The 26,861-nt window shown below is 44.9% G+C and overlaps 1 protein-coding gene across 1 annotated transcript in view; it reads right to left on the bottom strand.

Moving 5' to 3' along the window:
- Positions 1-12,783: 12,783 nt before the first annotated feature.
- The window catches only part of LOC129704447 (ERC protein 2), a 590,828-nt gene continuing 576,750 nt past the window's right edge, over positions 12,784-26,861 (bottom strand). The window contains exon 22 of the mRNA XM_055647523.1: positions 12,784-15,642. The gene's annotated coding sequence lies outside the window, so the exon portion shown is untranslated. The remainder of the gene's footprint in view (positions 15,643-26,861) is intronic.

Consider the following 26,861-nt stretch of genomic DNA (forward strand, 5'->3'; position numbering starts at 1 on the left):
AAGTAAAAAGACAATGTTTGATCAGGTTCCTGTTATCCTGATACTAATCTTATATCTGCCTATCCAATTAATTTTAATAATCTTCTGTGACAATACTACTGTATCCATCTGCATATTGTCTACAAATCTTGTTCTCTTTGCCTTTTGCTGTGGTTTTTTAACGTTCTCCAAGTACGGTGACCATATTCCTTATTAACTTTAATTCACCACAGATGTGGATCGTGAAGCTACCATCAGCAATAAAAGTTACCCTTCCTCCAGCTTTGGGACCAGCTCTTCACTGGCTTCATTCACTGCCTCTCCTCAATGGCATTCTGATCCACCGAGCACTTATGACTATCTGCTGGCCATCTATCTCTCCTCCCCCTTGCCTGAAAAATCAGACCCTGGGTTCAGGAACGTGTACGTGTGTGTCAGGGTTCGACGGCAAGTTTGAAACCTGGGATGGAAGCAAGTACAAGAGGAAATACATTGCATTGCTGTTGGCGTGTACATGCTATTTCTACGCTGTTCTTATCTGCTACATTTTTACCAAGTTTACCGCGCGGAACCAGACACTTTGGCACACCGAGTCCACTAACTATCCTACACACTAGGGACAATTTACAATTTTATCAAAGTCTATTAACCTACAAATCTGTACGTCTTTGGAGCGTGGAAGGAAGCCGGAGCACCCAGAGAAAACCCACACGGTCACGGGGAGAACGTACAAACTCCCTACAGACAGCATCACTACAGACGGCATTTAAATGTTATTCCCTTATCATGTAGCTGTACACTGTAAATGGATCGATTGTAATCGTGTATTATCTGTCTGCTGACTGGTTAGCACGCAACACGTTACACGTGACAATAAACTAAACTGAAACTGAAAGTGAACCCGTAGTCGGGATCAAACCCGTGTCTCTGGCACTCGATGGCAGCAACTCTAACGCTGCGCCACTTGTTGGTACACCTTCCTTGAGAACACTGACTGTCAAATTCCAATTGCAGCATCAACCAACTACAAGTGAGGATGTGGGTCTGTGGAGCGATCGTATACAAACAACGGCTGTTTCACGGACTCTAACCCCCCCACTCGCCTCAGCAGATATTATGTTCCAATACATCACAGGCTCATCAACAACTTAGAGCTACAAGCACAGAAGGCAGCACAGTGGTAGAGTTGCTGCCTCACAGCGCCAGAGACCTGGGTTCAATCCTGACTGTCTGTCTGTAGGGCATTTGCACGTTCTCCCTGTGACCACGTGGGTTTTCTCCGGGTGCTCCGGTTTCCTCCCACATCCCAAAGACGTACAGGTTTGTAGGTTAAGTCAAGTCAAGTCGAGTCAAGTTTATTTGTCACATACACATACGAGATGTGCAGTGAAATGAAAGTGGCAATGCTCGCGGACTTTGTGCAAAAGACAAACAACCAAACAAACTATAAACACAATCATAACACACATATTCTTTTACATAATAAATAATGGAAGGAAAAACGTTCTGTAGAGTTAGTCCCTGGTGAGATAGGAGTTTACAGACCGAATGGCCTCTGGGAAAAAACTCCTTCTCAACCTCTCCGTTCTCACCGCATGGCAACGGAGGCGTTTGCCTGACCGTAGCAGCTGGAACAGTCCGTTGCAGGGGTGGAAGGGGTCTCCCATGATTTTATTTGCTCTGGAGTTGCACCTCCTGTTGTATAGTTCCTGCAGGGGGGCAAGTGAAGTTCCCATAGTGCGTTCGGCCGAACGCACTACTCTCTGCAGAGCCTTCTTGTCCTTGGCAGAGCGGGTGAACGGGTGATCGATGGTTGGCGTGGACTAAATGGGCCGAAGGGCCTGTTTCCATGCTGTATCTCTCAGCTAAGCTGGGGCGACCAAAACAGAAGTGGAGGTTTATCCAAAGCATAGCAAGCAACTTTGTGCCAACAGCATCAAATGCCCTTGCAGTTAAAGGTCTTGCATTCAGTCTGAAGAAGGGTCTCGACCCAGAACATCACCTATTCCTTCGCTCCATAGATGCTGTCTCACCCGCTGAGTTTCTCCAGCATTTTTGTCTACCTGCATCTTTCAAAGCCTTTTGACATGCCACAAAACTTTACAGCTAGTGGCATATTTTCATAAGATGATTTCCATTGAAATATTGGAAAACCCAGATATGGGTTTGGACAGATCAGTCCCATGAAACAGAAGCAGTGTTGTTTTGTGATGGCCCCGCACTGGCTTGGTGGACCAGCACCTTGAGAAACTTCAATGTCTTATCGTTTCCCACCCAGGTGTATAAAATGATGATGGGATGGGTCGGGTGAGTCTTTTAACCAGAGTGGAGGGGAATCAAGAACCAGAGGGCATGAGCATAAGGTGAGAGGGGACAGATTTAATAGGAGCAGCTTTTTCACACAGAGGGTGGTGGGTGTATGGAACGAGCTGCCAGAGGACTGACAAAGAGCTGGAGAAACTCAGCGGGTGGGGCCAAGTCAAGTCAAGTTTATTGGTCACATACACATACGAGATGTGCAGTGAAATGAAAAGTGGCAATGCTCACGGACTTTGTGCAAAAGGACGAACAAACAAACTACAAACAGAATGGAACAGAATCACATATTACATATTTGTGGGAGGGAAGAAAAAGGAAAAAAAACAGCAATTTTAAAAAGACTCTACACAACAGTAAAATGGTTCGGTAAAGGCAGCATCTATGGAGCGAAGGAATGGGCGACATTTTGGGTCGAGACCCTTCTTCATAATTGCAGGCATTCTCGTTGTTGAAGGAAGTGACGAAGGACTGTACTAGTGATCACCTACATCTACGATTGTTAACACAGTGACACAGACACAGGAAGGGTTTGAGAATGCCATACAAGACACCCAGTAAATGCAGCTGATGCTCCACGAGCTGATTGAGGCCAGATCCCTTCCCAATTCATCGACACATTGATGTGGCTTTCCAAACATTTGCTCACAGTCCCATTCAGATCGGCAAGCGTGGATGGTGACCACCTGCATGGAAGAGAATTTTTGTTCACAAGCAAAAAACATCAGACAACAGCAAATAACATAGAATGTAGAAACTAGGAACTGCAGGTGCTGGTTTATACGAAGGATAGACACAAAGTGCTGGAGTAACTCAGAGGGTCAATCATCTCTGTAGCTGCCTGACCCACTGAGTTACTCCAGCGTTACTCTGTGTCCAACATTGCAGCAACAATCACATTGGTTACAGTTGGTAATGAGGGCCGGGAGAGTTAGTCATTGTCGATGGTCAAGCCACTTCTCTCACCCACCCAATCCCTGACTCCCGATACACACACGCTGTCCGACACACATCCCAGCTACAGATTAGCAACTGGTTTGTTCATTTATTGAACTTTTTAAAACATCATGTTATCTATGAGTCCTGTGTTTGCAGACCAGCCGCAAGCAAGAGTCTCATCGTCCATAAACCCACGTCCCCTGTCCCCAGTCATTGCTCCTTTTAACACAGTCATGGTTCCCGTAGCATGTTCCCCAGCCCATGATGCATGTAGCATGTTCCCCAGCCCATGATGCATGTAGCATGTTCCCCAGCCCATGATGCATGTAGCATGTTCTCCAGCCCATGATGCATGTAGCATGTTCCCCAGCACATGATGCATGTAGCATGTTCCCCAGCCCATGGTTCCCGTAGCATGTTCCCCAGCCCATGATGCATGTAGCATGTTCCCCAGCCCATGATGCGTGTAGCATGTTCCCCAGCCCATGATGCATGTAGCATGTTCCCCAGCCCATGATGCGTGTAGCATGTTCCCCAGCCCATGATGCATGTAGCATGTTCCCCAGCCCATGATGCATGTAGCATGTTCCCCAGCCCATGATGCATGTAGCATGTTCCCCAGCCCATGATGCATGTAGCATGTTCCCCAGCCCATGATGCATGTAGCATGTTCCCCAGCCCATGATGCGTGTAGCATGTTCCCCAGCCCATGATGCATGTAGCATGTTCCCCAGCCCATGATGCATGTAGCATGTTCTCCAGCCCATGATGTCTGTAGCATGTTCTCCAGCCCATGATGTCTGTAGCATGTTCTCCAGCCCATGATGCGTGTAGCATGTTCCCCAGCACATGATGTATGTAGCATGTTCCCCAGCCCATGATGCGTGTAGCATGTTCCCCAGCCCATGATGTGTGTAGCATGTTCCCCAGCCCATGATGCGTGTAGCATGTTCCCCAGCCCATGATGCGTGTAGCATGTTCCCCAGCCCATGATGCGTGTAGCATGTTCCCCAGCCCATGATGCATGTAGCATGTTCCCCAGCCCATGATGCGTGTAGCATGTTCCCCAGCCCATGATGCGTGTAGCATGTTCCCCAGCCCATGAGCAGCCTATGATTTTCATGCACACTTACCAGCAGTAGCCAATATCTTCATTCCTCTGGAGAACTGAAGGGGGATAAATGTCCAATATCGGGCTTGTAGATCAGCATGTAGATTGATGAAGTAACTGGCAGTTGATTCAATGCGTACAAGATGTTTCTCAACATTCATGCATTATGTTCACATTATACATCTGAAGAAGGGTCACCCATTCCTTCTCTCCACAGATGCTGCCTGACCCACTGAGTTACTCCAGCACTCTGTGAAACGTCACCTATCCACTTTCTCCCTGAGTTACTCCAGCACTCTGTGAAACGTCACCTATCCACTTTCTCCCTGAGTTACTCCAGCATTTAGTTTATCTTTAACTGAAGGCGAACTCTGTTTGTGAAATAGTAACAAAGGCAACCTGTGCCCAACACGAGTCTCGCAGAGTTTTGAAAGGAGTGAGAAGATGAGATGTGAATGTCATGGCCTTGTATTGCCCCCTGTTAATTGGCTTTTTTGACTCTCTTTACCTCTTTCTTTAAGCCTTTTCTTGCGGTAAGGAGAATGTAACACTTGAGGGAATGTAATGTTGTAATGACTTGGCCGTGATATGGATGATGGCAATCACAGTTTAAAACAAAGCATCCCATTTTCTCAGCTAAAGTTCACATCTACTAAAGACCCTTTCTGCTGCAGCAGATGGCTCTAAATCCATTGCCAGGATATAAAGTAAAATGTTTTCAGATAAGGGATGCTTTTATTTCGATCTGAAATCTGGCAGGAGATGAGAATTCCTCATTAAATGGTGCAGAGTGGTGGTATGGATGTTGTTTCTGCTTGGGGCCTAACGACACTGGACGACCTAACTCTTGCGTTGGTTTCTGATGGCACTCATCCAGTCCCATCTCGGAGAAGACAGAAGTAAATCATCGCAAACTGACAACAGCCGCTGCAGAATCAACGGGAGAATTTTTTCTGGTCCTATAATAAGCAACTTCATATAACTACCCCAAATGACCAAAAATTCCAATGTGCAAACCATTTCCTGTGCCGTTCTGATCCAAATACAGCAATGAACCAAATTCCCATCCCGTGCATGCATATTTATCCATTATCTTTTATTCATGGTCAAATATTTAACACATGATATTGTTGGTTTTCCAAGCTGGGCTGAGTGGAGCCAGGGTGGGTGGGTGAGTGGGTGAGTAGGCCAAAGGGCTGGGGGTCCACACACAAACACACTGGTGATTATCCCAGGATCCCAGCACAACTCTGGTCTTGTGCTGAGAGCAGGTCTAATGAGTGACGTGGGTAATCGGTACTTCACGCACCCCCTCACAAGGCAGCGGCTACGACAACAGGGGCCGCAGCTGCTGAAGGCAAAACGCTCGGCATGAAGGCAAATATTGTTCCAATTTTGATAAAGTTTCCAAATGAATCTCAAATATTTGTCCAGCTTTGCCAAGTCCGGCAGGGAATGGGAAACGGAGGAGGAGGAGGGACCCCAATGGGCAGGGAGGGAAATATGCTGCACTCAATCCCGTGCCTGATACGTTGGGACGGTAAACACATGGATTCCAGAGAAGGTTCCTCAGGGTACAACAGCCCGTCAGAAGATGGCAGCCAGGTTCCAAGTTCCATAACAACTGGATGCATTGAACTTAGAGCTGGCACATTTTAATGAACCTGCCAATATGATAGGTCTGAAGAAGGGTCCCAATCCCGATCACCTATCCATGTTCTCCACAGATGCTGCCTGACCTGCTGAGTTACTCCAGCACTCTGTGAAACGTCACCTATCCATGTTCTCCACAGATGCTGCCTGATCCACTGAGTTACTCCAGCACTCTGTGAAACGTCACCTATCCATGTTCTCCACAGATGCTGCCTGACCCGCTGAGTTACTCCAGCACTCTGTGAAACGTCACCTATCCATGTTCTCCATAGATGCTGCCTGACCCACTCAGTTATGGTGCAGCAGCATCTATGGAGCTAAGGAAATAGGCAACGTTTCAGGCCGAAATCCTTCTGGAAATAGGCAACGTTAGAAACGTTGCCTATTTCCTTAGCTCCATAGATGCTGCCTGACCCGCTGAGTTACTCCAGCACTCTGTGAAACGTCACCTATCCATGTTCTCCAGAGGCATGGCAAGTTGGGTCGAAGGGCCTGTTTCCGTACTGTATGAAGCTATGACACAATGGCCATGGAGAGAAGTGAAATTGTTGCTGAAGGGATTCAGACTACATATGCGATCTGGAGGTCAGTTGTGACTGGAAGTTAGATTGTGTGAACTAAAGGCTGATGAGCAAAAGTTACTTGCTTCTATTGTGCCGTGACATAACTCCAGGGCATCAAGTATCCCGTCTTAAACATCACCTCATCATAACCCACTCAGATGGCAAGATAGTCTGCCCTAGCCATCATGTCCCAAGGATGTTTTGTCACCAATAGCGTTGTCACAGTGGGCATCTGAATGACACTGCGATGAATCCTAACCCTAAAGCTCGATCTGCTGGGGTCCTCCAACAATTCCTCTACCGCCCCCTACAATGAGTCTGAAGAATCTCGACCTGGAACTAAGATTGTTAAGGGTTTGGACATGCTAGAGGCAGGAAACATGTCCCTGATGTTGGGGGAGTCCAGAACCAGGGGCCACACAGTTTAAGAATAAGGAGTAAGCCATTTAGAACGGAGACGAGGAAACACTTTTCTCTCACAGAGAGTGGTGAGTCTGTGGAATTCTCTGCCTCAGAGGGCGGTGGAGGCCGGTTCTCTGGATATTTTCAAGAGAGAGCTAGATAGGGCTCTTAAAGATAGTGGAGTCAGGGGATATGGGGAGACGGCAGGAACAGGGTATTGATTGGGGATGATCAGCCATGATCACATTGAATGGCGGTGCTGGCTCGAAGGGCCGAATGGCCTCCTCCTGCACCTGTTGTCTATTGAAACATCGCCTGTCCATTCCATCCACAGTCCAGTTTAGTTTAGAGAAACAGCGCGTAAACAGACTGTCCGGCACGCTGAGCCCGCACTGACCGACCAGCGATCCCTTAACACTATCCTACACACACTAGGGACAATTTAACATTCATACATTTATACCAAGCCAATTGACCTACAAACCTCCTCGTGTTTGGTGTGTGGGAGGAATCCGGAGATCTCGGAGGAAACCCACAAACTCCGTACAGACAGCACCCGTGGTCAGGATTGAACCTGGGACTCTGACGCTGTGAGGCAGCAACTATTCCGCTGCGCCACCGTGTCTCCTCACCTGGTGAGTTCCTCCAGCACTTTGTGCTTTGCTCAAGATCCCAGCACCTGCAGTTCCTCGTACCTCCTCCATACGGCTTGATTTTTGCTTGAGCCACAAAGCTCCTTGTCTCATTTTATGGCAGTTCCTGAGATTAACTTCTTAAAACTCTTGTTCTGAACTCACTAGATTCCCAGTTGCCAAGTGTAGTTCACTGCTTAGCTCCGTGGATTGGCTCACCCTGGCTTCAGGTTCAGGGATGTAGAAAAAGTGTTTCCTCGTCTCCGTTCTAAATGGCTTACCACTTATTCGTAAACTGTGGCCCCTGGTTCTGGACTCCCCCAACATCGAGAACATGTTTCCTGCCTCTAGCGTGTCCAAACCCTTAATAATCTTATATGTTTCAATGAGATGCCCTCTCATCCTTCTAAACTCCAGAGTGTACAAGCCCATCAAGTCAGTTGTCATATGCAGAAATACTGTGAAGTATCGGTACAATGAAAAATGTAGCTAACAGCACCACACACACACACACACACGCGCATGTACACCCAAACATGTACATGCACACACATGTCCACTCAACATATTTTCTTGCTTATTGTGTACCAAGTTTACATATTGTGCTGTGATGTTGTGTGAGGATTGTTCTACCTGGAACACATGACAATAACACACTCTTGATGGAACCTGGGTCACTGGTGCTGTGAGTCTGCAACTCTACCGCTGTGCCACCGTGCCGTGCTGCCCTAAACCAACATGTTCTAACCCACTCCCTACGTACTGAGGGCAAATTAACCTACAAACCCGCACGATATTAGGATACGGGAGGAAATCGCAACAGGAGCCCCACAGGTAGAACATGCAAACTCCACACAGCCAGCACCCGAGGTCAGGATTGAACTGGGTCTCTGGCGCTGTGAGGCATCTATGTGTCCTGTATTTACAGGCCTGTTCTGTTGCGGCAAGTAAGAGTTTTATTGTTCCATTGTCGGTACCTATGACAGTTAAACTCTCCGACACAACTCTGGACTTGCCTCCAGATAATAGCAATCAGAATCTACCTTCAAATTGAACTGGCTTGAGTCTATTTTATGGCCCAATATTCCATCTCTTATCCTGATCTCCCATCTAATCATCAATACTTGGTGGTTGACCACCAGATAAAGATAGTAATAGGAACAATAGTAAATAAACCACGCTAGTACTACATTCTCAATGGCACACGCAACTGACGGGATGAAAAGATTGATAAAATGCTGTGATATATAAACTCAATTAGATTGGTAAATAAATTAATTCAATGAGAAATTCCTGTGCAGCAAATTGTTAGCTTTTACCCAGTTACGTACAGTTACATCATAGAGTCACGGAGTGATACAGCACGGAAACAGGCCCTTCGGCCCAACTTGCCCACACTGGCCAACATGTCCCAGCTACACTAGTCCCACCTGCCAGCATTTGGTCCATATCCCTCCAATCCTGTCCTATCCATTTACCTGTCTCACTGTTGCTCAAAGGTTGGGATAGCCCCAGCCTCAATGACCTCCTGTGGCAGTTTGTTCCATACACCCACTACCCTTGGTGTGGAAACATAATATGGTAAAATAAGACACAAAGACATTTCTGCAGTCTAAGGGAGGGGATTGCACAGGATAAATGTAGTGTAGAAACATTACACATGGCAAAGACTAAACTTGTAAAGTCAGCCTTAGTCCAGACATCTTCCGACCAACCCCTCCCTCACATGTCTCCACCTATCACTCACCAGGTTTTATCTTGCCCATCCCCTCTCCTAGCTTTCTTCCCCGCACCCAATCTAAAGTAACGTCCCAGCATGAAACATCACCTGTCCATTCTAACCAGAGATGCTGCCTGACTCGCTGAGTTACTCCAGCACTTTGTGTCTTTTGCTGTAAACCAGCATCTGCAGTTCCTTTCTCTACATAATATTGTAATTTGCGTTCCATGATACGTCGCTTTCTCCAATGAGTTGTAAAGAATATGAGTCGTTAGAGACTGACATGGTGATACTGTTTGAAGGAATCTCGGACAGAATCTGACGTTGTTGCTGGGCGGCACGGTGGCGCAGCAGGTAGAGCTGCTGCCTCACGGCACCAGAGACCCGGGTTCCATCCTGACCTCGGGTGCTGCATGTGTGGAGTTTGCACGTTCTCCCCGTGACCGCGTGCGTGGGTTTCCTCCCATATCCCAAAGAGGTGCTGATTTGTCGGCTAATTGCCGCTCTATAAGCTGCCCCTGGTGGCCCGGCGTAGATATGTGAAAATGGGATAACATAGAACGAGTGGCAAGGGGTCAGCATGGACTCGTCGGGCCGAAGGGCCTGTTTCCCTGCCGTATCGTTCAATCAATCAAGGAAAATCCTATCTTAAATATCGAATGTTTGCAACAATTCTTGTTCTTATGAGTTAAGCAAATGTCAAAGAACATCAGGAAATTATGTTAAATCTGCTTGTTAACTTTTAGAAGTTTCATTTCTTAATCCAAGTTAAGTGAGAGTATCACCAATGAATGTAGTAATGATTACCGAGAAATAATCCTCAACCTGACAAAGTCCCTCACAATGCAGAGAAACAGCCCCCTTTGCCCAGGCTCTCGTATTAACAAGTTGTTGGACTGGATATCATTTACCCAGAATATCGGAACATTCTTGGTCATTCTACCCCATACGCCTATCATGCAACATTTAATTAAAAAAAGATTTACGGTAAAAATCTTAAATTGTTCCATAAAACACACCCTTGAGCCAGAATTGAGCTGGAAAGGATCCCAGTTATCGGAATTATAAAATTGTGTTACAGATTTAATTCCGGCTGTTCAAACCAACAGATCTATTCACGCTCTTATAAGTTTAAGAAGGGTCTTGACCTGAAATGTCATCTGTCCTTTCCCTCCACAGATGCTGCCTGACCCACTGAGTTAAACCCCTGTCCCACTGTACAAGTTCATTCCAAGAGTTCTCCCGAGTTTCCCGATTCGAACTCGGAGATTTACGGTAATGGGTACTCGGGGCTCTCGTGGACATTTTTCAACATGTTGAAAAATCTTCACCAGTCTTCCCGTGCTTACTTGCCATTAGCGAGTCTTCCCGAGCACCTGCCGTTAGCGCTATGAGCCGCTAAGGGATGTCCCCGAGCTCCAACGTACCCGCTACGTTCATTCTCTGTGCTTTCCGCGAGTTTGATTTTTTAAAACTCGGGAGAGCTCTTGGAATGACAGGGCAACACTGTGGGCCTTGTTCAAGGTTCCTTCCATCCAGTTGATCTTCATTGTGCATTGTTTCGGGAAGGCTGGACATCCCGTGCTACCTCACACTCCTTGAAGCAGCTTCCCTCTCCCTGCAGTCAGCTCCTTGTGTCTCCTGGTCTACAGATTAGTGCCGGCTCTGGAGAGGGTCCAGAGGAGCTTTACAAGAATGATCCCAGGAATGGTGAGCGTTTGTCGGCACTGGGCCTGTACACGCTGGAGGTTAGAAGGTTAGGTTCATTACAGATAATGAAAGGCTTGGATAGAGTGGATGTGGAGAGGATGTTTCCACTGGTGGGAAAGTCCAAGACCAGAGGCCATAGCCTCAGAATTAAAGGATGCTCTTTTAGAAAGGAGGTGAGGAGAAATGTATTTAGTCAGAGGCTAGTTAATCTGTGGAACTCATTGCCAGAGATAGTCCCAGTCTCAACTACCTCCTCTGGCAGCCTATTAAATCTTTCCCCTTCACCATAAATCTATGTCCTCTGGTCCTCGATTCCCCTACTCTGGGCAAGAGACTCTGTGCATCTACCCAATCTATTCCTCTCATGATTTTATACACATCTGTAAGATCACCTCTCAACCTTCTGCGCTCCAAGGAATAGAGTCCCAGCCTGCTCAACCTCTCCCTGTAGCTCAGACCCTTGAGTCCCGGCAACATCCTTGGAAGAGTGGGATTGCTACAGAGGATGGTGGCATCATTTGCCCAGTATTAAGATATAAATATTACCATAACCTCACCAATAAATGTCTTTCCATTGGGCTTAGGGGATTCTGACATTAAAACAATTCTAATAGTGATACCAATTCAGGCATTAACAATCAACTATAATAACGCAGGCACAAGGAACTGTAGATGCTGCAAATCTGACCAAAACACAAAGTACTGGAGGAACTAAGTGGGTCAGGCAGCACCTGAGGAGGGGGTGGATGGGTAATGTTTTGGATCGGGACTCTAATAATGCATCTTTTTTATAATAGACCTAATATAATCCCACAGTTTCAGAGTTGATCCATAATATTTGCTAAATTGCAGGTGGCTTAAGCTGGGTCTTGACATTTCCACTGCAAATTGTAAAGAATATATCTTGGTGAAAATAGTAAAATGGATTCATTGTTCCAACAATATTCCAACGTGAATACTGTATCTGGACTCGCAGGTATTCTTGATGGTATGTATGTTCTGACTTCACGTTCAGCAAACTGCCTGGGTCTGGTGTAAATATGACTCTTTTATGTGGCTACATTTTCATTCCAAAGTCCCTTGATATTTGATTAGCCAATGGTGCTTCTATTCAAACTCGACTGTAAAGTGATCTCTACATTTACATTTCAAACCAATAAATCCCACCGCGGCCAGCAGTCAAAATTGAAGTGCAGGAGAAAATACTTAGATCACTGATACATTTTAGGTATTTTAAGAGCTGGAGCAAATGAAATAAAATCAGAGGATAGAGTATTTGTGAAGGTTGTCAGAGTTTTAAACTTTTACCAATAATTTCTACACAAAGTTCAGTGAAATATTCTCACTAATAGACCAGCTCTCTTTTTGTAAAATATTTACATCATCAATACAATTCTGCAAAGATAAATGTGCCTCTTGGTTGACAGGTATACTGCTGAGAGCAAGCACTTGTGTCTGATCTTCTAGTAGGCTGCTAGCTCAGGACTCAGGAGCTGGTTTTGGCTCGGAATGACTGTCGTGGGTTTGGAAAGCATTGACGGTTTCTGGTTTGGCCAGCCACCATGGGAGTGGCCAACTGGAATCCATGATACAGCTTTGAGAAGGGAAAACTGTAGATGCGAGTTATTGCACAAAGGTACGCAGTGCTGGGGTAAAAGGCCTGTCCCACTTTCATGACCTAATTCACGACCTCTGCCGAGTTTGCCCTTGACTCGTACTCGCAGCGTGGTCGTCACGAGGTCGAGGTCGTAGGCAGGTCGTGATGCTGGTCGTAGGTACTCGTGGCATCAAGTAGGTCGGGGCGTTTTTTCAACATGATGAAAAATGTCCACGAGTGAAAAAGGTCATGAATTAGGTCGTGAAAGTGGGACGAGCCCTTTCTAGCGTACTCAACTTAAACACCATCCTAAAATCAACCCTTAGTGCAGAGGGATCTTGGGCTCCAAGTACAGAACTCTATTAAAGTGGCAACACAAGGAATTAGAGTGGTAAAGACAGCATATGGCATGTTTGCTTTCACAGGTGGGTGCGTTGAGTATAGGAGTTGGCAAAAGAAAATGCCAAGGGTTGTCACAAAATGCCGGAGTAACTCAGCAGGACAGGCAGCAGCATCTCTGGAGAAAAGGAATAGGTGATGTTTCGGGTCGAGACCCTTCTTCAGGCATGGAGGCACAGGCAAATGGTGGGGAACACACAAGAAGATTTTGACCCAAAACGTCACCTATCCATGTTCTCCACAGATGCTGCCTGACCCACTGAGTTACTCCTGCACTTTGCGTCTATCATCGGTGTAAACCAGCATCTGCAGTTCCTCCCTCCACAGTGACACTGAGCAGCTGCGTCAAGTTATATCAAACGTCCATTACTACATCATGGCTGGTTTAGATTCTTAAAGAAACTAAGAAGCAGGGATTCCACAAAAAAAACACACTTTTCTTTATTAAACAACAACTATAATATCAGAAAGAAAATTTTATTTAATGAATATATAAACAAGCTGGGCAACACTAAATATTTCTTGCATGTTAATGACAATGTTTTTGCACCTTACATACTCCTACATGTCCACAAGATAATGATGCACTCACAGTACTGCTTTAAAACATGCCCATGGTGGACAACATACTTAGGGATTCCTTGTGGTACCATGTCAACATTTTCACCACATCTCAACAGCAGGATCCGTGACATGCAACAGAAGAACAGGACACCAAGAGGTCACTCGAACGTGACGCGGACATTTAGAAGGGCGATCGGAAGAATTGCTGCTCTACATATTCCAGCACACCACATTCAGGTAGCAGTCTACACAGTTACATGACAGATAAGCATTGTGTCAATATTCCTTCCTTATGGTTCGCCTGTAAAAGTCTATTAGGAAAACAAGTTTTTAATCCACTTTCAAATAAAGGTCAAACAGAAGTTGCGTGCATTCTGGTACACAAATCTCAAATACAAAAATTACTGTACATGAATTGACACAATATATAGTACAGGCAGAACATTCACACTTCCCAGAACTAGCCAGAAGTTGCATCAACGGGAGTCATTTATTTGTCAGTCAATGTCTACCAAAGACACAACAATAAAACGCTCGTGTCAGTTTGTCACAGTGTTTATCTTAACTAGTGCTCTATGCCGAAGTATCAAAACGAAAATCAAAAGAAAATATCTTGAAATTCTGTAAAACATGTAACGGAAGTTTCCTCCCCCCCTCTGAAGAGTTGTATTAGATGCCCTAATCTGAGGTTTAACTATTGATCAGTGTCACTCTAACCTGGGAACAGCAACTTCCCAACTGTTCCAAAATTGGCACGTTACATATATTGAACTAGCGGCTAAACAGCACTGTTTTTATGTATTTACTATGACATTTACTTCACATTAGATCCTTGTGATTAGAATGTGTTACTTCAAGTATTCAGTTGGACTCTAGAACATTGAGAACTGTCTGTCATGGCCACTCAATGGGTCACAATCCAAAGTGACCATAGTGTTGCTTCCTACTTCTCGGGAGCCGCAAAACTTGCCCCAAAACTGACTTGGAGTGCGGATGTGTTGAGCATGTTCTAAGGGAACTTTGCCCCCTTCACCAAAATAACACTCTGAGCTTTGGTTTCACTTCAGCAGTAGTGAGGTTTCCATTGAGTGTGCGCCCAGACCAGTGAGCTTTCTCTGCCGCTAAGTGTGATAATGCGTTAAGAATTCAGAATTGGTACAAATGCACAAGTTTCCACACTTAGAAATGTTGCTAAATGTCTTGGAGAAACTTTCACAATGATGTCGTTAAGTGTAACGATGGCTCATCACCGCACCAGCGCGATGGAACGATGGTTGCCTTTTCCCGACACCTTCCTCACACTTCCCGAGTCTTCCCAAGTTGCTAGGCCGTTTGTGGAATTTTGAATACTCTCCCACTCCAACAATGTTTATTGTAAATCAAGCATGGACGAAACGGATTCAGATGTATCGTACTGTACATTTCGAGAGGCACAGGTCATTTTTATTTTGTTCAGAAGGATAATTCGTGTCAACTGTTTGGTAATTCTTTCAGTGTAAAAATTGTACATTTCCCCCCCACCTCCCCACACACGCAAGCTCGACGCACCGTACATTATGACATTAGAAGATCATAGTGGCTCTTCAGTTCCCCCCTCGACTGAAGGTTCAGACGGTGAGATTAGCCGAGGATTGGGCTGTGGCCGCTGCACCTGCAGAAGGTGACACAGGTGAGAAGATAACTGCAAGCAATGGGTATCTCAAGAAGGAAATTGGGATGCATCTACTCATAACGTGGGCATTCACAGCACCCACCGATCATTGGGATTGCCATCATGGTTGGAATGATACTCATAATACAAACAGACACAGACTGGCTTCAGAATACTATGGCGGTGTATAGTGGTTTAGGATGGTGAATTTGGCAGGAGGGGAAGAGATTGTTCATCTCACTTCACATTGAGCTGCCACTGCCCCACGATCGGAGCTGCATCGAGCTATTTCCACCACTTGCTCCAGGACGTCTGGACGTAGATCTGAGATCCGTCGCAGCGAGCAGTCTGTGTGTTCCTCGATTGCCACGTCCTCCTTTTCTCCTGGCTCCAGCTCGTCTGTTAGCTGGGAAAACAAGGGCACTGTTTAGGTGGTCCACACAAATGTACATTGACAAACAACTTGCTGCCAACCCCTTGTCAACCAGCAATGTCACTCTCGTTTGTTCCATGGTTGCAACCCAAACAATGAATAATATCGGCTGGTGAAATTCATTTGTAGTAAAAACTGTGCACTAATTCCATTTTAAACTAGTTCTAGGCTTCAGAGAGGAAATTAATGTCTACACAAATTTTATTTTTATGCAATATGTTCTACTTAAATTACTCATATTATTCCATTATATCATACGCAACAAGCTGTTAATACACCATTTGAAAAACGCAAAGTGCTGGAGTAACTCAGCGGGTCAGGCAGCATCTGTGGAGAACATGGATAGGTGACGTTTCACAGAGTGCTGGAGTAACTCAGCGGGTCAGGCAGCATCTATGGAGCTAAGGAAATAGGCAACGTTTCGGGCCGAAACCCATAAGGGTTTCGGCCCGAAACGTTGCCTATTTCCAGAAGGATTTCGGCCCGAAACGTTGCCTATTTCCTTAGCTCCATAGATGCTGCTGCACCATAACTGAGTGGGTCAGGCAGCATCTGTGGAAAACATGGATAGGTGACGTTTCACAGAGTGCTGGAGTAACTCAGCGGGTCAGGCAGCATCTGTGGAGAACATGGATAGATCCAAAATGTCACCTCTCCATGTTCTCCTAAGATGTTGCCAGATCTATTGAGCTACTCCAGCTTTTTTTTAGTAGTATTTTTTAATATAAACCAGCATGTACAGTTTCTAGTATCAACATTTGAAAGTTATTTGGCCAGGTACATGGATAGGAAAGATTTAGAGAGATATGGGCCAAATGGGTAAATGGGATTATTTTGGATGGGGCAACATGGACATGTCGGGCCGAAGGGTCTGTTTCTCTGCTGTGTGACTATGACTTCAGGGTGGCAGACAGTAAATGTGGATCCTTTATTGAAACAAAAGGTGTGGGATGAACAGGAGACCAAGTATGAGGCTGCAGCAGCGTTAGCTAACCATCTATCAGAGGGGAGACACAGTTAGACACAGAATGCTGGAGTAACTCAGCAGGTGAGGCAGCATCTCTGGAGAGAAGGAATAGGCAATGTTTCGGGGAGACCCTTCTACAGAGGGGAAATGCCTGATGATATTATTAAAGGTGTTATTGAAGATGTCACAGCAGGGCAGAATTCTAGGCGATCGGGCTGAAACAATACGGTTTCTGGAAGGACATTCTGTTTGACCAGTTTACTGCCGTTACTTTGGGAAGTGGCATGAAGAGTGGATGGCCGGTGCACTGAATTGGGATTTTGCAGAAGGCGTTTGATAAGGTGCTGCTTCAAAGGTGTTGACGGGAAACAAAAGCTGAGAGGATGAGAGGAAGCTGAGAGGTGCAGCAGGCAGTGAAGAAGGCGAATGGTATGTTGGCTTTCATTGCAAAACGATTTGAGTATAGGAGCAGGGAGGTTCTACTGCACTTGCACAGGGTCTTGGTGAGACCACACCTGGAGTATTGCGTACAGGTTTGGTCTCCAAATCTGAGGAAGGACATTATTGCCATAGAGGGAGTGCAGAGAAGGTTCACCAGACTGATTCCTGGGATGTCAGGACTGTCTTATGAAGAAAGACTGGATAGACTTGGTTTATACTCTCTAGAATTTAGGAGATTGAGGGGGGATCTTATAGAAACTTACAAAATTCTTAAGGGGTTGGACAGGCTAGATGCAGGAAGATTGTTCCCGATGTTGGGGAAGTCCAGGACAAGGGGTCACAGTTCAAGGATAAGGGGGACATCCTTTAAAACCGAGGTGAGAAGAACTTTTTTTTCACACAGAGAGTGGTGAATCTCTGGAACTCTCTGCCACAGAGGGTAGTCGAGGCCAGTTCATTGGCTATATTAAGAGGGAGTTAGATGTGGCCCTTGTGGCTAAGGGGATCAGAGGGTATGGAGAGAAGGCAGGTACGGGATACTGAGTTGGATGATCATATTGAATGGCGGTGCAGGCTCGAAGGGCCGAATGGCCTACTCCTGCACCTAATTTCTATGTTTCTATGTTTCTATGTGAGGTGGGACATGTGCAGGGATGGAGAATTGACCATCAGGTTCAGACGTAAAAGGCTCTTTCTCCCATAGGCAGAATGTACCGAATGCAAATAGCAATAGACTTAGTTTAGTTTAGTTTAGAGATACAGCGCGAAAACAGCACGCTAACACGGACCAGCGACCCTCCTACACTAACATTAACGCATTAACGATGTCCTACACACATTAGGCACAATTTACATTTATACCAAACTAATTAACCTACAAACCTGCACGTCTTTGGAGTGTGGGAGGAAACCGGAGATCGCGGAGTAAAACCCACACAGGTCACGGGGAGAACGTGCAAACTCCGTACAGACAGCGCCCGTAGTCCGGATCAAACCCGGCTCTCCGGCGCTGTGAGGCAGGAACTCTACCGCTGCACCACCGTGCCGCTCAAAAGTTCCATATTAATGAGTCGGTGCAGACTTCAATGTTGAGTCTATCGTGTGTGTGCGTGGTGTTTTTTATATTTGCATGGCTGTATTGTGAGCACACATTTCACTGTACCAACTGCTACATGTGACAAATAAATGTATCTTGTATCTTGTACCGTTTCTTGGCTTGGAAGGTTGACCACTTGTTGTAAATGGCCATTGGTGCATCAGTTAATGGGCCAATGTGAGGAGAAGGTGGGGCCAGTAACACCTTGGGTCAATGTAGGATTGTTGTGGGGTTGCTGGCTGGCCTGGACAGGTGGGAGTGTGTTGTATAACTCTCTCTCCAGTCTTAACCCCGGCACTGTAAGCAAATCACCACTGTTGGCTGGACTGGTGAAAATTGGAAAATCTCTCGTTTGAAACTTAATGCAAGAGTGATTTCATTTCATAGACAAGTGTTCTGCAGTAGACGAGGGGAGGTTCAGTTTCTCTGCTGTGAACGGGGACTAGCTGCGCACACGTTGATGTCTGGACGGAGTTTGCACGTTCTCCCCGTGACCTGCGTGGGTTTTCACAGAGATCATCGGTTTTCTCCCACACCCCAAAGGCGTGCAGGTTTGTAGGTTAATTGGCTTGGTATAATTCAACATTGTCCCTGGTGTGTGTGGGATAATGTTAGTGTGCAGGGATCGCTGGTCGGCACGGACTCGGTGGGCCAAAGGGCCTGTTTCCGTGCTGTATCTCTAAACTAAACTAAACCAAACTGAATGATGGCTGAATATGCAGAGAATGGATGAATGCGAGGCCATTGGGATATGGAAGAGAGGTCAGAGTATACAGGTCATAAAGAAATCCGACAGCAATGAGCACCAAGCTTTGATCGATAAAGATAACAAGAGGAGTCGAGTATAGGAGCAAAGAGGTCCTTCTGCAGTTGTACAGAGCCCTAGTGAGACCACACCTGGAGTATTGTGTGCAGTTTTGGTCCCCTAATTTGAGGAAGGACATTCTTGCTATTGAGGGAGTGCAGCGTAGGTTTACAAGGTTAATTCCCGGGATGGCGGGACTGTCATATGTTGAGAGAATGGAGCGGCTGGGCTTGTACGCTCTGGAGTTTAGAAGGATGAGAGGGAATCTCATTGGAACATATAAGATTATTAAGGGTTTGGACACGCTAGAGGCAGGAAAATGTTCCCGATGTTGGGGGAGTCCAGAACCAGGGGCCACAGTTTAAGAATAAGGGGTAAGCCATTTAGAACGGAGACGAGGAAACACTTTTTCACACAGAAAGTTGTGAGTCTGTGGAATTCTCTGCCGCAGAGGGCGGTGGAGGCCGGTTCTCTGGATGCTTTCAAGAGAGAGCTAGATAGAGCTCTTAAAAATAGCAGAGTCAGGGGATATGGGGAGAAGGCAGGAATGGGGTACTGATTGGGGATGATTAGCCATGATCACATTGCATGGTGGTGCTGGCTCGAAGGGCCGAATGGCCTACTCCTGTATCTATTGTCTATTGTCTGTAACCTATCCTTGTGCTGAATTAGAAACAACCAGATGAACCAGTGTGTATTTGCTTGAACAGATGTTGTGCTGAGCTGTTTAATAGCCACTGGTTTATAAAGGTGCAGTGTCAGCTTAGTGAGAGGCTTATTTAATCCGATAGAAAACGATAAATATCTTAAACATGTTTAAAGAGCATTTCACCATAATCGTCTAGATTACCCGAGGAAAGGTCATATCGAATTATCTTTAATAATGATTACTGAGGAAGCGTGATTGACAGACAATTTAAAAATTAATAAATTTCTCTAACTATATAAAGTGCAAACCTAACAACAGATTGGGAGTTTGAAACTTGATATTTATCACTATTAGGGCCAGAGATATGACGACATATTTCCCGCAGAGACGGTCCCACAGATTTGCAACAACGAATCAGCAGAATTTGGACCAGGGGTAGGCAATAGACAATAGACAATAGGTACAGGAGTAGGCCATTCGGCCCTTCGAGCCAGCACCATTCAATGTGATCATGGCTGATCATCCACAATCTGTACCCCGTTCCTGCCTTCTCCCCATATCCCCTGACTCCCCATATCCCCTGTTTTTCCTTCCATTATTTATTATGTAAAAGAATATGTGTGTTATGATTGTGTTTATAATTTGTTTAGTTGTTTTGTTGTTTGTCTTTTGCACAAAAGTCCGCGAGCATTGCCACTTTCATTTCACTGCACATCTCGTATGTGTATGTGACAAATAAACTTGACTTGACTTGACTTGACTCCGCTATCTTTAAGAGCCACATCTAGCTCTCTCTTGAAAGCACCCGGAGAAGGTCCAAGAGTTTTGTTGGATCATAGGCTGTCAATGTAAATACAATTATAAACATGTCGCTGGTCACAAACAAGCTCTAACTGATGGGACAAGTCATCATGGAAACGTGTGGTCAAGGAAGGAGATTCATTTGTGGATTCAGAGTGGGAGATGGAGGTGAAAGAGGAAGTCAATGTTAAAGATAGACACAAAATGCCAGCGTAACTCAGCGGGTCCTGGGTAGGTGGAATAGGTGGAGACCCTCCTTGCTACCTGTCCCGCTGAGTTACTCCGGCAATTTGCGTCTATCTTCAGTGTAAACCAGCATCTGTGGTTCCTTCCTACACAATAGAAACTACTATATTTATTTCTCTGGGAAAGCTAGAATTTGAGGCAACAAATCAGTTGAAAAAGAAAAGCAAGACATGGAGATACAAGGAACTGCAGATGCTGGAACATGCCACAGAACACAACATGCTGGAGGAACTCAGCAGGTCAAGCAGCATCTCTGGAGGACATAGAAAGGCAACGTTTCAGGTCAGGACCCTCTCCAGACTGTGCTGTACAGGACCAGGCCCTTCAGCCCTCAATGTGCTGTATTTGAACATGGTGCAGTTGAAGTATTAACCTCTGCCTGTACGTAAGTGGTTGGGGTTCGGTGGGCCGAATGGCCTGATTCCGTGCTGTATCTCTAAAAACTAAAATAGCCCCTTCGACCCATCTCAACCATAGAAACATAGAAACATAGAAATTAGGTGCAGGAGTAGGCCATTCGGCCCTTCGAGCCTGCACCGCCATTCAATATGATCATGGCTGATCATCCAACTCAGTATCCCGTACCTGCCTTCTCTCTATACCCCCTGATCCCCTTAGCCACAAGGGCCACATCTAACTCCCTCTTAAATATAGCTAATGAACTGGCCTCAACTACCCTCTGTGGCAGAGAGTTCCAGAGATTCACCACTCTCTGTATGAAAAAAGTTCTTCTCATCTCGGTTTTAAAGGATTTCCCCCTTATCCTTAAGCTGTGACCCCTTGTCCTGGACTTCCTTAACATCGGGAACAATCTTCCTGCATCTAGCCTGTCCAACCCCTTAAGAATTTTGTAAGTTTCTATAAGATCCCCTCTCAATCTCCTAAATTCTAGAGAGTATAAACCAAGTCTATCCAGTCTTTCTTCATAAGACAGTCCTGACATCCCAGGAATCAGTCTGGTGAACCGTCTCTGCACTCCCTCTATGGCAATAATGTCCTTCCTCAGATTTGGAGACCAAAACTGTACACAATACTCCAGGTGTGATCTCACCGAGACCCTGTACAACTGCAGTAGAACCTCCCTGCTCCTATACCATGCCAATCAACCTGCCCCATCTACACTAGGCCCACCTGCCTGCGTTTGGCCCCACATCGCTCCAAACCTGTCCTACCCAGGTAAGATAATCGTATCTGCAGCTTTTTGACTCCCACCTTTGACGGGCCAAGTATCTTGCTTCAGGCAAGAATGAAACCACCCATATTTGTGTTACCATCACAAGGTATTGTATACAGAACACGGTACATTTGATGAGCAGGATATGAAGTCGTAATTATAGATTCAATAAATAATGAATAAAGCTGATAAACAATAATTTTAATTTAAACACAATAACTCCTCAGAGGAAAAGGACTTGTGTTAAATTGCTAAAATGCAATTAATAATAACTTAATGTAACCATTGTGTAGAATAAATGGCATAAATTATAGAAATTACTGAACATGACCTTTGCAAAAACTAATTGCTGCTGAAAATATTGCATGGTTTTTTTTTAACACTGTCTTATACACACACACACATACACTCTTGGATTTAAATTACACTTTGGGAATCAGAGTACAGGATTAGTTTCCATATAAAACATAAACTGTGCAAAGTTTTCATACTATACTTTGAAACGCTTGTTCCCGCATTAATCAATACATATTGATGAATTACATCGACCAAGGTATGGAATCTCAGAGACAGTTAGCTCGTTTGTGGATGACCTATTTGACCAAAGACTTCCAGAGATCTAGAAAGTTGTGTTGTACACAATGCGATTGCAATTTGTCATCTGGATAAAAAAATACATCGCTGCGATTCTCACACGCTAATCAGATTTTCACAGAAGTATCTGACAGGGATAGATAAAAGGATTATCTATTCCCACCTGCGTTGGTTCATTTTCTCCACACTAACTTCTGAAGTTCTAACTGAGACCAACAATGAAGGAGGGTCTCGACCCAAAACGTTACCCATTCCATCTCTCCAGAGATGCTGCCTGTCCCGCTGAGCTACTCCAGCATTTGGTGTCTATCTTACTTTGATATTTACGTAGGAACAAACAGTTAATTCAAAGAAAGCTGCACTACACAATGGAGATGTTTGCAAGATACACAAAGCATCAGTTATCCACATCAGAGAACAATTAAAAAGGGTATTAATTAAAACGCTCTCTTCAACACGTGGCATTATTGAGCATTTGTGCCTTCATTAAATGGAGTCAACTATTGTTTAGTGACCTAAATAACTTTACCTGAATTGCAAGGTCAGTAATACTTGTGATTATTTAATTTTATCACCTCATTAGCAAACAATCTGCTGGATTTTACATTGACATTTAATGAGTCTGTTTTCTCATATTTCATTTTAAATTTATTTTTTTGAACAAAAAGCATTGTTCCCATGCAGAGATAGAGGCCTTGTGTACATGTGAACCTAACCCTCTCTGGAGTGGGTTTTTTTTAAAACGTACATTGCCGAGAGAAAAGGCACGATTGCAACTTAAATGTATTTTCCTTTGTGGATCAGCTACACTGTTATTGATCTGCCGAGTCACATTATCCATATATTCTGATATCCAAATAACACCAGCATATTGCACATATACTTATATCCCAAACCAGTGTGGATCAGAGGAACTGCTCCCCTGAAAATCTATCGCCTGGATATTTGTGAAACCACAACCTCCTTGCAAATCTAAATGAGCTTCTTGAGGAAAAAAAAAAATTAAGCTTGTTCTTTGCAAAGATTCATAGCTTTGGTGATGAAAAAAAGTTGCAATGTTAGAATAAAGAGTGTATTTAGAGCAGGGGAGGTTGGATTTACAGTAAAACGCTTTGGAGCACACCTTCATTACCACATACTTCACATTCCGAAAGGTATCTGTTGTGCGGTGACCTTGGATCTGTAGCAGTAACCCATCCCCTGTGACATGTGGCCGGCAAATGCTCCTTTCAACATGTGTGCAGATGCCTCCGTAGGAATCCAGCAACAGCTTTTCCTATCTGTAACAAGACACACATGGCACCTGGGCAAAGACTAAATATCAATTGTATAAATTAGCTTAACAAAACACAAGAGTGGTATTTTGTTATTGAAAAAAAGAGTTTGCAGCCAAGCTGTGGTATTAAAGTAGTCTCTGGCTGAGAGACACAGCGGGCATCTTGCCTCTGTGGATTCCTGAACTAAATGATCATATCATAACTTGTCATCTTTGAAAATCTGCCTCAATGCAATTCTTTCTTTCCTGGAGGTGTATTTATTGTCTCTGTGATCAAAGTAAATCTCACAATTACCCCCTTTCTCTTGATGTGATTATATTGCAACAGTGGTAGTAACTCAAAGATATGACTTTGAGCCATTATACTTTGCGTCACCTTAAGCCAACCCTGTATGTTTAATTTAATAATGATGCATCCCACAACTTGGACGCATAAGCAAAAGCAATGGGGTTTTTTTTGATGTGTGTTTCTTTCTGAAGCCTTTGACAGCCATGCATAACAAATATTTGGCCAATATATTTTTCATCACATTCTAATAGAATGCAAAAGGCATAGTTAACTTGAGCTTTCAGATGGCCTTGTGCTGTGGAGACCAGGATGACACAGCCAGTTTATGGTGTCCTTTCACCTCGAGAATTGGGTTTGGAGCAGCCCAGATGGCGTTTAGTTGAAATTAATTTCAACTATATTAATCTGCTCCACTGTGGCACAACTACACCTGAGGCAATATTAGTTGATCATCATTTTCAATTTGACTCATAGAGGCCACATGTAGAAATAAAACTGATGCGGAACAGGAGATGAGAAGCAATGTCCGACATTATTATTGTCCTGTATCGAGGTGTTGTGTACAAACTAACACTATCTACCCTCAATAGTGAACCTCCTTGGATAAGGACATGCTGGTCTGTAGGTTAAACAATGCACACAGTGCTGGAGTTACTTACCAGTTAGGCAGCATCTCAGGAGGGCATGGATAGGCAACATTTCGGGTTGGGACCCTTCTTCAGTCCTAACTCAAAACGTCACCTATCCATGTTCTCCACAGATGCTGCCTGACCCGCTCAGTTATGGTGCAGCAGCATCTATGGAGCTAAGGAAATAGGCAACGTTTCGGGCCGAAATCCTTCTGGAAATAGGCAACGTTTCGGGCCGAAACCCTTATGGGTTTCGGCCCGAAACGTTGCCTATTTCCTTAGCTCCATAGATGCTGCCTGACCCACTGAGTTACTCCAGCACTCTGTGAAACGTCACCTATCCATGTTCTCCACAGATGCTGCCTGACTCGCTGAGTTACTCCAGCACTCTGTGAAACGTCACCTATCCATGTTCTCCACAGATGCTGCCTGACCCGCTGAGTTACTCCAGCACTCTGTGAAACGTCACCTATCCATGTTCCCCACAGATGCTGCCTGACCCGCTGAGTTACTCCAACACTGCGACCCTTTTATTTTGTAAACCAGCAAAAATAAACTGGTTTCAACAGAATTGGATATTTGACTGGGGCGTATTAAAAGGTTGAGGACAACTATTTTCCACCACATTTGAAGATGAATCTCAACTTGTCCGATTCAGTTTACATTGCAGCTTTGTACACTGAATACAATTGTTAATTATTTATACCTTCTGTAACTAGAATGATATAGAGTCATACGTCACAGAAACAGTCCCTTCGGCCCAACTCATTCTAACTGTTCAGTAATTCAGTTCAGTTTAGTTTATTGTCACATGTACCGAGGTACAGTGAAAAGCTTTTAGAAACATAGAAACATAGAAATTAGGTGCAGGAGTAGCCATTCGGCCCTTCGAGCCTGCACCGCCATTCAATATGATCATGGCTGATCATCCAACTCAGTATCCCGTACCTGCCTTCTCTCCATATCCTCTGATCCCCTTAGCCACAAGGGCCACATCTAACTCCCTCTTAAATATAACCAATGAACTGGCCTCGACTACCTTCTGCGGCAGAGAGTTCCAGAGATTCACCACTCTCTGTGTGAAAAAAGTTCTTCTCATCTCGGTTTTAAAGGATTTCCCCCTTATCCTTAAGCTGTGACCCCTTGTTTTGTTGCGTGCTAACCAGTCAGCGGAAAGACATTACATGATTACAGTCGATCCATTCACAGTGTACAGATACATAAGGGAATAACAAGGCACTACAACGGGTGGTGAAAACCGCGCAGCACATCATCGGTGCCCCGTTCCCTGCCATGGATGCCCTCCACCGAAAACGGTGTCTGAGACGGGCTGGGAAGATCATCAAAGACCCCTCACACCCCAACCATGGACTGTTTGCCCTCCTCCCATCAGGGAGGCGGTACAGGAGCCTCAGGTCACGTACTAGTAGGATGAGGAACAGCTTCTACAACAACACAATCACATTTCTGAACTCGGAGTCCCGCCGATAGATTTCTCCAGTCTCTCCGTCCCCATTGTTTAATTATTCTGTATTTCTTAATTATTCTGTATCTTCTCTCTTTAACCATATAACCATATAACAATTACAGCACGGAAACAGGCCATCTCGACCCTTCTAGCCCGTGCCGAACACGTATTCTCCCCTAGTCCCATATACCTGCGCTCAGACCATAACCTTCCATTCCCTTCTCATCCATATAACTATCCAATTTATTTTTTAATTATAAAAACAAACCTGCCTCCACCACCTTCACTGGAAGCTCATTCCACACATCCACCACTCTCTGAGTAAAGAAGTTCCCCCTCATGTTACCCCTAAACTTCAGTCCCTTAATTCTCAAGTCATGTCCCCTTGTTTGAATCTTCCCTACTCTCAGTGGGAAAAGCTTATCCACGTCAACTCTGTCTATCCCTCTCATCATTTTAAAAACCTCTATCAAGTCCCCCCTTAACCTTCTGCGCTCCAGAGAATAAAGCCCTAACTTGTTCAACCTTTTTCTGTAACCTCTTTGTATTTTTTTTAAATTTTAATTTATTTATGTACAACTACTACGGACTGACGCAAAACTGCATTTTGTTGTACTCATACTTGTATTTGTGCGATGACATTAAAGTTGAATTGAATTGAACATGTAGTGCAAGGTAAAGCCAGCATAGGATAGCCCAAGGTTCAACAAAGGGTTCAGGACTGCTCTCTGGTTGTGCTAGGGTGGTTCCATTGCAT

This window comes from Leucoraja erinacea, chromosome 16, assembly GCF_028641065.1.
Source record: "Leucoraja erinacea ecotype New England chromosome 16, Leri_hhj_1, whole genome shotgun sequence".
Classification (NCBI taxonomy): domain Eukaryota; kingdom Metazoa; phylum Chordata; class Chondrichthyes; order Rajiformes; family Rajidae; genus Leucoraja; species Leucoraja erinaceus.